This window comes from Pseudophryne corroboree, chromosome 6 (assembly GCF_028390025.1).
Source record: "Pseudophryne corroboree isolate aPseCor3 chromosome 6, aPseCor3.hap2, whole genome shotgun sequence".
In the NCBI taxonomy this organism is placed as follows: Eukaryota; Metazoa; Chordata; class Amphibia; order Anura; family Myobatrachidae; genus Pseudophryne; species Pseudophryne corroboree.
Genome location: NC_086449.1, coordinates 657,642,528 through 657,653,087, shown reverse-complemented (window position 1 = coordinate 657,653,087; position 10,560 = coordinate 657,642,528). Strand labels below are relative to the sequence as shown.

At 44.8% G+C, this 10,560-nt stretch overlaps 1 protein-coding gene across 5 annotated transcripts in view; it reads right to left on the bottom strand.

The window, feature by feature from the left end:
- The window catches only part of TENM2 (teneurin transmembrane protein 2), a 1,540,328-nt gene that overhangs the window by 811,957 nt on the left and 717,811 nt on the right, over positions 1-10,560 (bottom strand). The window lies entirely within an intron of this gene.

Genomic DNA, 10,560 nt, shown 5'->3' with positions numbered 1-10,560 from the left:
ATTTATTCACCGCTGCAGAGCAGCAGCTAAATGTGTGCCTGGAGCCTCCCAATTGCCCCCCCTCCCCGTCGTGGGACACTGAAGCCCGCGGGTGGGACAGCGGAATGGTCCCAAAAAACAGGACTGTTTTGCGAAAAATTGGGAAAGTTGAGAGGTATGCAGTTATCATAAATCATATACAAATGTTGTTGTCTGTGGCGTTTACTAAAGTGGAGGTATTGGGGAGTAGCTGGAGTCTCACCCCTAAACACTAACATATATAACATAACCTTATCAGAGAGTAACTATAGTAGCTTCTATTATAGCGAGTTCAGCTTGCATCATTCTGGGCCTGTAGGAATGTGTATGTTGGAATCCCAAGTGACATCACGTCACCCAGACACCTAAAAACTGAGGAGAGGGAAGCCGTAGTGTTACATAGGTCCAAGAATTATCAAGACTTTAATGCGATGTTTTGTTTTGAAATATGCAAAGGATGAAACTAACTAAAAGAGATGTACAGATTATATCGGATATCTGATTGCTATAAGGCTGGCTTCTCACTGACATTAGGAAAATTCCTGTGAAAGGCATGCTGATCGCATCGGACATGTGGTGTCCTCCAGTACTTGCACTTGCGCTCAGTGGCGCGTCCTCCCTGACCACCTTGCATTCACTTGTAGTGCAGATGACTAACCAGAAAAGGCAGCATTTAAAGGGCTACGAGCGTCATGGATGCTACTAAACACATTATTATTGATGCCAGTAGGGAGGATATTTGTATTTGCCTTGTTTTAAAGAAAAAATATTTACTTGGTAACACTTCCCCTATGTCCCTCTATTACTTTGTGCGAAAAGACTTTTTAGAGGCAAATTTCCATTTCATGGTATAAGGATCAGGATGAACAAAACTGAGTAACTATTCATTATTCTGGAGTGCTTCATTTGTGTCCATCATTTTTATTCATTAGAACACCTAATTTGTATCATATTTGTTTATGTCATAAACATGCTATTTTAAATCAACCAATGATATATAACACTTTCCCCCCAATGAGGTGTCTGCTAGGCTAAAGATTCATTTATTTTGTTTTCCTAATTTATTCCTCTCCAGTAACCTGCTTTGTAAGCTTAGCATCCTTTACCTCAGTTATAAATAACAGAATGTCGTCCTAAGAACGAATTCTGCCATCAGTGGCTTTAGTAACATAAAGAACACCAACAATATTTCCCACAATACATTGCTGCAGCAAGCTCCAAGAGCCAATGCTTAACAAAACATAAGTTCAATTTATGAGGGGAGTGAAGTCATAAACTAAAAATCTTAGGAAAAGTCTCAATATACTGTACTCTAGCCGGTGCTCTTTTCAATGCATTTCTGTGTGTCTAGAGAAAATAACATTTGCCTCAGGCCAGCCTTATACATTCTTGTTTTTACTGATTATTAGGACATTCTAATACTTAATGTGTAGAACGTTTGTAAAATCAGATTACATTTATTACCAGTTCTCACATTCCGCGTGCTCCTCGTAACTTGCAAATGCTAACATGCTTCTCTTGATGAGAAAACAATGCAAATTAAGTAATGGATTATGAAATATTGTGTATCTGAGTGTCAAAGAACGTTTCTGAAAAAATGATGTGCACTGGTAATGCTCCCTGCCACTGATTTATTCAAGTGTTTAAAGCTCCTTAGCTTTAAGACCTTTCATTGTATTTGTTTTCTTATTTTATGCGTAAGAAATATATATATACTTGTGGTATTGAAATCAGATATTTCTATTATTTATGGTTAAAAACAATGTTTTAAGTGTTTGAAAAGATAACTTGATTTTGATGGGCTATAAATTTTGATTAAAATACTTGTGTAACCACAAGATGCTTAATATGTACATGTACTGTAGGCGTGAATCTGGAAACAGATCAAATATTATACACAGTTAACACTAGATGGAGCTCTAACTGTCTTGGGTTTGTTAATACCAGAACTACATATTTATTTATTTATTTAATTAATTAATTAATTAATTATTAACACTTAATTATATAGTGCCAGTATATTTAGTTGCACATTACAATTGGGAAAAAAACACTAATAGAACAGTAATAAAACAAGACATAACAGACTAAGAGGTAAGAGGGCCTGCTCGCAAGCTTACAATCTATAGCATATGGAGCCAATGTTATGCCAACTGGTGTATCTAGAATGGGTAAATGGGGGGCCCACGCACCACTCACCCCTGCACCCATATAATTATACTTACAGCTTTGTTGGCCGCAGAATTCGCCGGAGTCTACTGCACCACCGGAGAGGAGCGGGCCTGACCGGAGCCTGCACATGGGCACCCTCTTCTCTTAAACTGCCTCCGGTCGTGGCCATCCTTGCATCTTTTGCCACAAACGTGCCTGTGACTTTCTGCTGATGCCACTACAAAGCCCTTCCCAGGTGTACATCCTGTGTCTCAATGTGCAAGGACTGAGAAGCACCGTCAGTCAGACCATGAAGACTTGCACAAGCCCTTTGGCAGGTGCAGTGCCTCCATCTGAGTGTGGCCTCCTGTGTGAGCGGCTGTGCATCTCTGCATGTCACCACATTCAGTAGCACTCTCATAAGACGCAACATCTCAGTGCATCTTTTAGCCACTCCCATTACCTCCCAGTCACTTTCCAGAAACGCCCCATACATTATCGCTACCATGCCACTAAATGTGTTTGGAGACTCTGAACAAACAATATCCGGATGCGTACATGGTGCGACTCAGATGCATGCGCAGAGTAAAGGCATCGCCGCTGCGTCTTACCTGGAATTAGGCCCATGTAGTTCAATGGGCACTGTATCATGCCCAACCCAGTTATCCGTACATTACAATTTTATCTGAACAACAGAAATCTGCTGATCAGACTGCCCAGTGTTTGGTTATATGAGCTCAGCTTATCAATATCTTCTTTCCAGTATCGCACTGTGTGGTTAGCATTGAAAACATGAACTATGCCCCTGATGGAGCTGAATTAAATGTTCAAACCAAATTGCAATTGCGTTGGGTTTGATATGTCAACAGTCATCATGTCGACATGAGGGTGTCAGCATGGTCATAATGTCACTATTGACCATGGCAATATCATCATGTAGACAGTGACATAACATCCCTGGTGGCCCAGTGGTGACTTACCTGCTCTAGAAGGCTGCAGCCATTCTAGCTGCACCTACTGGGTCCCAATGGTCATGTGATCTTCACTTGTGGGTCAGACCCCATATCCTCTGACGTTCTGGTATTTCTCCCCTATATCTAAGCCTAATCCCTACCTCTAACCCTCCTCCTATTGCCTGACTCTACCTGTACACATTCTCAGAATGTTGACGCATTGCCTGTCAACATTTTAATAATGACGGCATCATAGCTGTTGACATTATGAATGTTGACATGGTCACTGTCGACTATTTGACATCCCGAATAACTTGTAGTGTTGTACAACCTTCTTCTGTATAACTGAATGTGCAGTCCTTACAGTTGGTAAATGACTCTAATCAACATTGATTGTATATGTGAAAGTATTTCTTGCATCAATAATAACAGTTCATGACAGTGACCAAGTACAGAGTGTTGCTGACTGTCCTGTTCTACAGATCAGCAGGAGAGCAAAACCATGTTACCAAGGCCACAATATCTACCGACGAGACACTGTCTAAGGGGTCTATTTACTAAGCCTTGAACAGAGATAAAGTGGACGGAGGTAAAGTACCAGCCAATCAGCTCCTAACTGCCATGTCACAGGCTGTGTTTGAAAAATGACAGTTAGGAGCTGGTTGGCTGGTACCTTATCTCCATGCACTTTATCTCCATCTAAGGCTTAGTAAATAGACCCCTAAGGGGTATATTCAATTGAAGTCGGATCCATTCCGACATTCATTTGTCGGAATGGATCCGACCTGGGCTATTCAGTGTATTATCAATTTGACTTTAAAAGAAGTTGAATTGAGATGCAGGAGGGGGGGGAGGAGGGGGGGAGAGCCGCGGGTACACGGCGGAGAGCCGCGGGCAGACGGGGGAGAGCCACTGCTGTAGCGCTGCTCTTCCCCGTCAGCCCGCGGCTCTCCCCCATCTGCCCCCCTCATATGTCTGTCTCTCCCCGTCCCCGCATCACAGCCGCCGCTCATGGCAGCGTCCACCCGGCTCCAGCAAGCGAGGTCTCTCTTGCTGGAGCCGGGTGGACGTTGCTGTGAGACGGCGCTGTGATATCCTCCTGCTCTCCCCGTGTGGCTGCCCGCGGCTCTCCAGGTCTCTGCTCCCGCATCCCACTCAAGTCGAGGTGAGGTGGTCGAAAAGGGGGCCAAAACCGACATTTTCGATAAAAGCACGTGGATCGGCAGCTATTCCGCTGATCCACGTGCTTTTTGACATGTCGAATTCCTCAACTTGTCGAATATATTGAATAGGTCGGAACCCCTTCCGACCTAAAAAAGTCGAAAACTGCTGTCTTTTCGACAGACGGCAGCTTTCGACGTCAATTGAATATACCCCTAAGAGTCTTACTTCTCTCCTTACTACCTTGTATTACTTGCTTACCCATGGATTACAGACAATACCAGCTAAACCAATATAGTAGAGATGAGCGCCTGAAATTTTTCGGGTTTTGTGTTTTGGTTTTGGGTTCGGTTCCGCGGCCGTGTTTTGGGTTCGACCGCGTTTTGGCAAAACCTCACCGAATTTTTTTTGTCGGATTCGGGTGTGTTTTGGATTCGGGTGTTTTTTTCAAAAAACCCTAAAAAACAGCTTAAATCATAGAATTTGGGGGTAATTTTGATCCCAAAGTATTATTAACCTCAAAAAACATAATTTACACTCATTTTCAGCCTATTCTGAACACATCACACCTCACAATATTATTTTTAGTCCTAAAATTTGCACCGAGGTCGCTGTGTGAGTAAGATAAGCGACCCTAGTGGCCGACACAAACACCGGGCCCATCTAGGAGTGGCACTGCAGTGTCACGCAGGATGTCCCTTCCAAAAAACCCTCCCCAAACAGCACATGACGCAAAGAAAAAAAGAGGCGCAATGAGGTAGCTGACTGTGTGAGAAAGATAAGCGACCCTAGTGGCCGACACAAACACCGGGCCCATCTAGGAGTGGCACTGCAGTGTCACGCAGGATGTCCCTTCCAAAAAACCCTCCCCAATCAGCACATGATGCAAAGAAAAAGAAAAGAAAAAAGAGGTGCAAGATGGAATTATCCTTGGGCCCTCCCACCCACCCTTATGTTGTATAAACAAAACAGGACATGCACACTTTAACCAACCCATCATTTCAGTGACAGGGTCTGCCACACGACTGTGACTGATATGACGGGTTGGTTTGGACCCCCCCCCAAAAAGAAGCAATTAATCTCTCCTTGCACAAACTGGCTCTACAGAGGCAAGATGTCCACCTCATCTTCACCCTCCGATATATCACCGTGTACATCCCCCTCCTCACAGATTATCAATTCGTCCCCACTGGAATCCACCATCTCAGCTCCCTGTGTACTTTGTGGAGGCAATTGCTGCTGGTCAATGTCTCCGCGGAGGAATTGATTATAATTCATTTTAATGAACATCATCTTCTCCACATTTTCTGGATGTAACCTCGTACGCCGATTGCTGACAAGGTGAGCGGCGGCACTAAACACTCTTTCGGAGTACACACTTGTGGGAGGGCAACTTAGGTAGAATAAAGCCAGTTTGTGCAAGGGCCTCCAAATTGCCTCTTTTTCCTGCCAGTATAAGTACGGACTGTGTGACGTGCCTACTTGGATGCGGTCACTCATATAATCCTCCACCATTCTATCAATGTTGAGAGAATCATATGCAGTGACAGTAGACGACATGTCCGTAATCGTTGTCAGGTCCTTCAGTCCGGACCAGATGTCAGCATCAGCAGTCGCTCCAGACTGCCCTGCATCACCGCCAGCGGGTGGGCTCGGAATTCTGAGCCTTTTCCTCGCACCCCCAGTTGCGGGAGAATGTGAAGGAGGAGATGTTGACAGGTCGCGTTCCGCTTGACTTGACAATTTTGTCACCAGCAGGTCTTTCAACCCCAGCAGACCTGTGTCTGCCGGAAAGAGAGATCCAAGGTAGGCTTTAAATCTAGGATCGAGCACGGTGGCCAAAATGTAGTGCTCTGATTTCAACAGATTGACCACCCGTGAATCCTTGTTAAGCGAATTAAGGGCTGCATCCACAAGTCCCACATGCCTAGCGGAATCGCTCCGTGTTAGCTCCTTCTTCAATGCCTCCAGCTTCTTCTGCAAAAGCCTGATGAGGGGAATGACCTGACTCAGGCTGGCAGTGTCTGAACTGACTTCACGTGTGGCAAGTTCAAAGGGCATCAGAACCTTGCACAACGTTGAAATCATTCTCCACTGCACTTGAGACAGGTGCATTCCATCTCCTATATCGTGCTCAATTGTATAGGCTTGAATGGCCTTTTGCTGCTCCTCCAACCTCTGAAGCATATAGAGGGTTGAATTCCACCTCGTTACCACTTCTTGCTTCAGATGATGGCAGGGCAGGTTCAGTAGTTTTTGGTGGTGCTCCAGTCTTCTGTACGTGGTGCCTGTACGCCGAAAGTGTCCCGCAATTTTTCTGGCCACCGACAGCATCTCTTGCACGCCCCTGTCGTTTTTTAAAAAATTCTGCACCACCAAATTCAAGGTATGTGCAAAACATGGGACGTGCTGGAATTTGCCCATATTTAATGCACACACAATATTGCTGGCGTTGTCCGATGCCACAAATCCACAGGAGAGTCCAATTGGGGTAAGCCATTCCGCGATGATCTTCCTCAGTTGCCGTAAGAGGTTTTCAGCTGTGTGCGTATTCTGGAAAGCGGTGATACAAAGCGTAGCCTGCCTAGGAAAGAGTTGGCGTTTGCGAGATGCTGCTACTGGTGCCGCCGCTGCTGTTCTTGCGGCGGGAGTCCATACATCTACCCAGTGGGCTGTCACAGTCATATAGTCCTGACCCTGCCCTGCTCCACTTGTCCACATGTCCGTGGTTAAGTGGACATTGGGTACAACTGCATTTTTTAGGACACTGGTGAGTCTTTTTCTGACGTCCGTGTACATTCTCGGTATCGCCTGCCTAGAGAAGTGGAACCTAGATGGTATTTGGTAACGGGGGCACACTGCCTCAATAAATTGTCTAGTTCCCTGTGAACTAACGGCGGATACCGGACGCACGTCTAACACCAACATAGTTGTCAAGGACTCAGTTATCCGCTTTGCAGTAGGATGACTGCTGTGATATTTCATCTTCCTCGCAAAGGACTGTTGAACAGTCAATTGCTTACTGGAAGTAGTACAAGTGGGCTTACGACTTCCCCTCTGGGATGACCATCGACTCCCAGCGGCAACAACAGCAGCGCCAGCAGCAGTAGGCGTTACACGCAAGGATGCATCGGAGGAATCACAGGCAGGAGAGGACTCGTCAGACTTGCCAGTGACATGGCCTGCAGGACTATTGGCATTCCTGGGGAAGGAGGAAATTGACACTGAGGGAGTTGGTGGGGTGGTTTGCGTGAGCTTGGTTACAAGAGGAAGGGATTTACTGGTCAGTGGACTGCTTCCGCTGTCACCCAAAGTTTTTGAACTTGTCACTGACTTATTATGAATGCGCTGCAGGTGACGTATAAGGGAGGATGTTCCGAGGTGGTTAACGTCCTTACCCCTACTTATTACAGCTTGACAAAGGGAACACACGGCTTGACACCTGTTGTCCGCATTTCTGGTGAAATACCTCCACACCGAAGAGCTGATTTTTTTGGTATTTTCACCTGGCATGTCAACGGCCATATTCCTCCCACGGACAACAGGTGTCTCCCCGGGTGCCTGACTTAAACAAACCACCTCACCATCAGAATCCTCCTGGTCAATTTCCTCCCCAGCGCCAGCAACACCCATATCCTCCTCATCCTGGTGTACTTCAACACTGACATCTTCAATCTGACTATCAGGAACTGGACTGCGGGTGCTCCTTCCAGCACTTGCAGGGGGCATGCAAATAGTGGAAGGCGCATGCTCTTCACGTCCAGTGTTGGGAAGGTCAGGCATCGCAAACGACACAATTGGACTCTCCTTGTGGATTTGGGATTTCAAAGAATGCACAGTTCTTTGCGGTGCTTTTGCCAGCTTGAGTCTTTTCAGTTTTCTAGCGAGAGGCTGAGTGCTTCCATCCTCATGTGAAGCTGAACCACTAGCCATGAACATAGGCCAGGGCCTCAGCCGTTCCTTGCCACTCCGTGTGGTAAATGGCATATTGGCAAGTTTACGCTTCTCCTCCGACAATTTTATTTTAGGTTTTGGAGTCCTTTTTTTTCTGATATTTGGTGTTTTGGATTTGACATGCTCTGTACTATGACATTGGGCATCGGCCTTGGCAGACGACGTTGCTGGCATTTCATCGTCTCGGCCATGACTAGTGGCAGCAGCTTCAGCACGAGGTGGAAGTGGATCTTGATCTTTCCCTAATTTTGGAACCTCAACTTTTTTGTTCTCCATATTTTATAGGCAGAACTAAAAGGCACCTCAGGTAAACAATGGAGATGGATGGATCGGATACTAGTATACAATTATGGACGGACTGCCACGGTTAGGTGGTATAAAAAAACCACGGTTAGGTGGTATATATTATAATAATAATACAATTATGGATGGACGGACTGCCTGCCGACTGCCGACACAGAGGTAGCCACAGCCGTGAACTACCGCACTGTACACTGGTTGATAAAGAGATAGTAGTATACTCGTAACAACTAGTATGACACTATGACGACGGTATAAAGAAAGAAAAAAAAATACCACAGTTAGGTGGTATATATTATAATAATAATAATACAATTATGGATGGACGGACTGCCTGCCGACTGCCGACACAGAGGTAGCCACAGCCGTGAACTACCGCACTGTACACTGGTTGATAAAGAGATAGTAGTATACTCGTAACAACTAGTATGACACTATGACGACGGTATAAAGAATGAAAAAAAAACCACGGTTAGGTGGTATATATTATAATAATAATACAATTATGGATGGACGGACTGCCTGCCGAGTGCCGACACAGAGGTAGCCACAGCCGTGAACTACCGCACTGTACACTGGTTGATAAAGAGATAGTAGTATACTCGTAACAACTAGTATGACACTATGACGACGGTATAAAGAAAGAAAAAAAAATACCACAGTTAGGTGGTATATATTATAATAATAATACAATTATGGATGGACGGACTGCCTGCCGACTGCCGACACAGAGGTAGCCACAGCCGTGAACTACCGCACTGTACACTGGTTGATAAAGAGATAGTAGTATACTCGTAACAACTAGTATGACACTATGAAGACGGTATAAAGAAAGAAAAAAAAAATACCACAGTTAGGTGGTATATATTATAATAATAATACAATTATGGATGGACGGACTGCCTGCCGACTGCCGACACAGAGGTAGCCACAGCCGTGAACTACCGCACTGTACACTGGTTGATAAAGAGATAGTAGTATACTCGTAACAACTAGTATGACACTATGACGACGGTATAAAGAAAGAAAAAAAAATACCACAGTTAGGTGGTATATATTATAATAATAATACAATTATGGATGGACGGACTGCCTGCCGACTGCCGACACAGAGGTAGCCACAGCCGTGAACTACCGCACTGTACACTGGTTGATAAAGAGATAGTAGTATACTCGTAACAACTAGTATGACACTATGACGACGGTATAAAGAATGAAAAAAAAAACCACGGTTAGGTGGTATATATTATAATAATAATACAATTATGGATGGACGGACTGCCTGCCGACTGCCGACACAGAGGTAGCCACAGCCGTGAACTACCGCACTGTACACTGGTTGATAAAGAGATAGTAGTATACTCGTAACAACTAGTATGACACTATGACGGTATAAAGAATGAAAAAAAAACCACGGTTAGGTGGTATATATTATAATAATAATACAATTATGGATGGACGGACTGCCTGCCGACTGCCGACACAGAGGTAGCCACAGCCGTGAACTACCGCACTGTACACTGGTTGATAAAGAGATAGTAGTATACTCGTAACAACTAGTATGACACTATGACGACGGTATAAAGAAAGAAAAAAAAATACCACGGTTAGGTGGTATATATTGTAATACAATTATGGATGGACGGACTGCCTGCCGAGTTCCGACTGCCGACACAGAGGTAGCCACAGCCGTGAACTACCGCACTGTACTGTGTCTGCTGCTAATATAGACTGGTTGATAAAGAGATAGTATACAATACATACAACAATATACTACTATACTGGTGGTCAGGCACTGGTCACCACTAGTCACACTGGCAGTGGCACTCCTGCAGCAAAAGTGTGCACTGTTTAATTTTAAATTAATATAATATTATGTACTCCTGGGGGCTCCTGCTATAACAACCTGCAGTGCTCCCCAGTCTCCCCCACAATTATTATAAGCTTTGCCTTTTATACATTGATGTGCAGCACACTGGGCTGAGCTGAGTGCACACAGACTGAGTCACACTGTGTGACTGGC